The following is a 4,994-nucleotide window of genomic DNA, read 5'->3' on the forward strand; positions in this document are numbered from 1 at the left end:
CAGAGGAAATTGATTATAACCACCAGAGAAAGACGGAACAAGAGTTTCCTGGGACATATAATGAGAAAGGAAGAAATTGAAAATATGATTGTTACTGTAAAATTAGAGAGTGAAGTGGTCGAGGAAGATCAGGGTTAGAATTGCATCAGAAACACAGAGAATATCAATGGATGTCAGTGTTAAACCACATCAGTAACATGAAGTAATGGATGAATGTCAGTGTTAAGCTACATCAGTAAATAAAAGGAAATGGATGTACCAGTAATAAACTACATCAGTAACACGAGGAAATGGATGGATGTCAGCGTTAAACTACAGTAACACAACAAGAAAATTGGATGGATGCCATCGATAAACTACATCAGTAACACGATGAAATGGATGGATGTCAGTGTTGATATACATCAGTAACACAAGTAGTTGGATGGATGTCAATGTTAAACTACATCTGCAAAACGAGGATATGGATGGATGTCAAGTGCTTAACTACCCTCAGTAACACGAGGTTATTAATGGATAAATAATGTAAAACTACCTCAATAACACGAGAATATTAATGGATGTCAGTGTTAAACTACCTCAATAACACAAAGAAATGGATGGATGTCAGTTTTAAACTATACCAGTAAAACAATGGAAAAGATGCCATTGTTAAGCTACATCTGTAACACAGGAAAATGGATGTCAGTGTAGCTGAACTTTTGAAACCTACAAGAAAGATGAACATATGAAGAAATATAATCGTCAACATTTGCACTGGACGTAATACCAAGAGACACAGACTGAACAGTTTGTTATTTTCAATAACGATCTGCCGCCAGCTGAAAGTTAAAGAAGGGTTGAACAGGCTGAAACATAATTAATAATAATAAAGCTGCCAAATTGAGTCCATGTCACGAATAAAGTTTCCGGAAATGTCAATATACCTTCTGTACAAATAGGGAACATTTCTTGAAAAACAAAATCCAAATTATTAAACAAACAGTTTGTATACGAATATTCCATTCTGGTTCCATAGCAACATAGAGTAATTGTCATTAAACTTAAATATATTTAGAATCAGTACAAGTTGTAAAATTTTATCAGTGGAAGGTAGGAGTATAACTCGTCCATCAAGAAAGAACTTGAGATGGTTTTAAGCCTTCAATGTAAAGATTGATATTATGTAAAGAGATATTACATTACCCATGAAGATTATGAACAATTTGTAGGAACCTTAATTTATGTACGATAAGATAAAGAATGTTATCAATAAAATTAGAAATCAGTTTTGTGGAACACTTGTACACAAACATGATGAGCCTTCCTGAAATCTCAGGTTTATGGATCTTGGGGAGTACAAAAAGATAGACATTCTAGGATCTTATAAACTAAAGTTCGCCCTTCGTCGGTTAGTCTGTTTATGGTGTCGGCTCTTTGAGTTTGCGTACAACGGTGAATTCCATCACATGTAAAATTAGGTGTCGGATAGATGTCTCCAGCTTCATCTATGTACAGTTCATAGCTCCAAACTACATTAGCGTCTCCTTCGTCAGTAATTGTAATAGCAATGTGAAATCGTGGGTTACATATAGTTTGATGTTCCTTCAGCTCAAGCTATCGTAAAGAAGTAATAAATATCGGCTAATCTGTTCCATCAACATCAGACAACTTAGAATAATTATTCACACTTGAACTAATTTGCACTTAATAAAACTCATGGAACCCATTTGTATTGGCTGTCGTTTGGTATAATAATACACACTATATTACATGTACTCTCACCATGGGGACCAAAACTTTAACTTAATGCTGAGCCACTTGAGGTGGACAAGAAGCAGATAAAATAAGTCGAGTCTTGTGTAAAAATTAAAAGGTAAACGTGAAAAGTTCATAAGGTGTTTAATGACAATGATATATCTTAGAAAGTTAGAATATTCGCAAATGTGGCAAATGCCACACAATAGTACCGTAAAATTGAGTATTCATGACAAGATCTTAAATTAACGAAAGGTAAAACCAATGATTGTTAATACATTACCTCGATTCACTATAACCCTAAATAATTACCAAAATAACCAAAGTGTGGATGTAGATTTTGAAAGGTTACAATATTCTGTAAACTTTATACAACTTTAATCAGTAACACGAATACTGTTCAATTTCCCACCAAAATAAATGATTTTTTAAAAAATGTAACAGAAGAAGTCTTGTTTGTTAAAAATCACAGACTTTACGAGCTCTATCTAAGAAGTATTGTAAAGGTAAGCAAATTCTAATATAACTAATTGTTTTGTTTTTGAATTTCGCACAAAGCTACACGAGAGCTATCTGCGCTAGCTGTCCCTAATTTAGCAGTGTAAGACAAGGCAGCCAGTCATCACCACCCACAGCCAACTCTTGGGCTACTCTTTACCAACGAATAGTTTGATGGATCGCAACTTTATAACGCCCCCACGGCTGAAAAGGCGAACATGTTTGGTGCGACGAGTATTCGATCCCACGACCATCAAATTACGAGTCGCACGCCTTAACCCACTTGGCCATGCCGGGCAAATATAACTAATATGCCGTAAGTAGTGCATACTGTAACATAACTTATCTACAATATTCCTATTTGGAAAAGGAACATTCATAACTGCAAACCTGAACGTGTCCATGTTATTAAAAATGTTAACTTGAATATTTGTTTTTTGATCCTGATACCTAGTTTGGTTTGGTTTGTTTTGAATTTCGTGCAAAGCTACACGAGGGCTATCTGCGCTAGCCGTTCCTAATTTAACAGTGTAAGACCAGAGGGAACACAGCTAGTCATCCCCACCGACCGCCATCTTTTGGGCTACTCTTTACCAACGAATAGTGGGATTGACCGTCACATTATAATGCCCCCACGGCTGAAAGGACAAGCATTTGGCGCGACGGGGATGCGAACCCGCGACCCTCAGATTACGAGTCGCACGCCTTAACACGCTTGGCCATACCGGGCCGACAAGACTTTATAAACAGAATCTGACAGCATGGAACTAACTCATTTTGGATATCAATAAGAGATGAATATCCTCTGTTAAGCTAAGGCTCAGCGAACCTGAATTCCCTGTGATAAAAAAACAAGTACCGCGCGAAAATCAGTGTGGAACAGGAAATGAGAGTGTTGGTGTCCAATCAGATTCCAAGGTAAGCTGTGCAGTACCCAGTAGGCGCACACATCCCATTAGTAATTGTGGTTGTTTAAAATGAAATAAAGTATTGTTTTACCTTCAATTTACGTGTATTATTCTTTCAGACGGCTACAACGTTTTAGAAGATAAATAGTTACTAAGTTTTAAGTTGTTTGGACCTAACGACTTCATAAACGGAATTGTTAGGTTTTTTTTTTCTTTTGCCTAAGGTGAGACAAATTGCTGAGACACTAAGGGTGCTGTGAACCGAAACAGTTTTGGACACGCTGGTAAAAGGAATGGTGCCTAAGTTAAGTGTAGTCAAATTAACATTTTAAGCAGAACCTAACAACAGAAAGAGTGTTTATCATTTTATCTGTTGTGTTGATTATTCTATTTAGAAACGATAATCGATAATAATTAGGAAACATAACAGATGCTAATTAAGAACAACAATAATAATTAGGGTGGACAATAATTACGAAGAGCAATAGATAATAATTAGAAACATCAGCGAATAATAATTAAAACCAACAATGGATAATAAATAGGACCGTCAATGGAAAAAATTAAAAACAACAACTGTTAATAATTAGGAACAACAAGGGATTTCTTTTTTTCCAGAGGGTTAGATCCGCTAATTACAGGAGATTTAACAAGGAAACTTCTAGAGTGGTATTTATTTGAATGCTATTCTAGTTGTGTGCCAATTAATGTGACTGGATAAACTTAATAAAATTGAAACAATTTCTTATTACCAACAAAAAAAGTAACGTATATTTTTTTGTGTAAAAAAAATTCATTTTCTACTGGGTTGTTATTAGGTCTGTAACCTCCTTTATTTCAATATAGATCTTTACAGAACTAATACATGACTAGCTTAAAGTATAATCTTTAATTGAAGAACTCGAAGTAGAAATGAACCAAGAAATCATATTTGAATTAAACAGATAAACTTAGTTTCTCTATCTAATCAAAGCGGGCCAGTGGCGCAATGGATAACGCGTCTGACTACGGATCAGAAGATTCCAGGTTCGAATACTGGCTGGCTCGATTAAGCGTTGCAATTTTGGGTCCGGCGTGCGACTAGTGATCTGAGGTTCGCGAATTCGCATCCCGGTCGCGCCAAACATACTCGCCGTTTCAGCCGTGGAGCGTTATAATGTGACGGTCAATCCCACTATTTGTGCTAAAAGGTAGCCCAATAGTTGGCGGTGGGTGGTGATGACTAGTTGCCTTCCGTCTAGTCTAACACTGCTAAATTAGGGACGGCTAGCGCATATAGTCTCGTGTCGCTTTGCGCGAAATTCGAAACACAAACAAACTGTATATTGCAAAACAACACTAGTATACTGCTTTATAAAGGACAGTTTTATATTCTTGAATACGGTAACATCATTGCACGTGAGCAGCGTAACTGCAATTTCCATAACTTTAGCCAGGCACTACTGACTGGCCAATATACTAAAAGTAACATGTATATTGTTATGATATTTAGATTAAGCATTTCTGTTTTTATGTCGTCACATGTAGTTTTCCTAGGAACAACAACATAATTTATATTTATTCCCCAATTTTTTATGCAGGTTACGAAGTCTGTCAAATTGAACCAACCCGTATGAAGATAAAGTAGTGAAAATAACAGATAAATATAAAGTTTGGTTGATAAAAACGACGTTCATAATTACCTGGGATTATAAAGATTATAAAATCTGAAAATGTTCTGATCCTTAAAAATATTTTTAATCTTAAAATCAAAATTATTTTGCATGTTGAACAGTCAACATCCTGGTAACGAAAAAATACAAGAAAATCTTTAATTAAAAGATCTTAATATTTAATTGAAAATGGCATATT

General features: G+C 35.5%; 1 non-coding gene across 1 annotated transcript; it reads left to right on the top strand.

Annotated features, from left to right (window-relative positions):
• Positions 1–4,117: 4,117 nt before the first annotated feature.
• TRNAR-ACG (transfer RNA arginine (anticodon ACG)) lies at positions 4,118–4,190 on the top strand. The gene has a single exon. It is a non-coding gene; the product is annotated as a tRNA-Arg (tRNA).
• Positions 4,191–4,994: the final 804 nt, after the last annotated feature.

The sequence above is a fragment of the Tachypleus tridentatus genome, chromosome 1, assembly GCF_004210375.1.
Source record: "Tachypleus tridentatus isolate NWPU-2018 chromosome 1, ASM421037v1, whole genome shotgun sequence".
Lineage (NCBI taxonomy): Eukaryota > Metazoa > Arthropoda > Merostomata > Xiphosura > Limulidae > Tachypleus > Tachypleus tridentatus.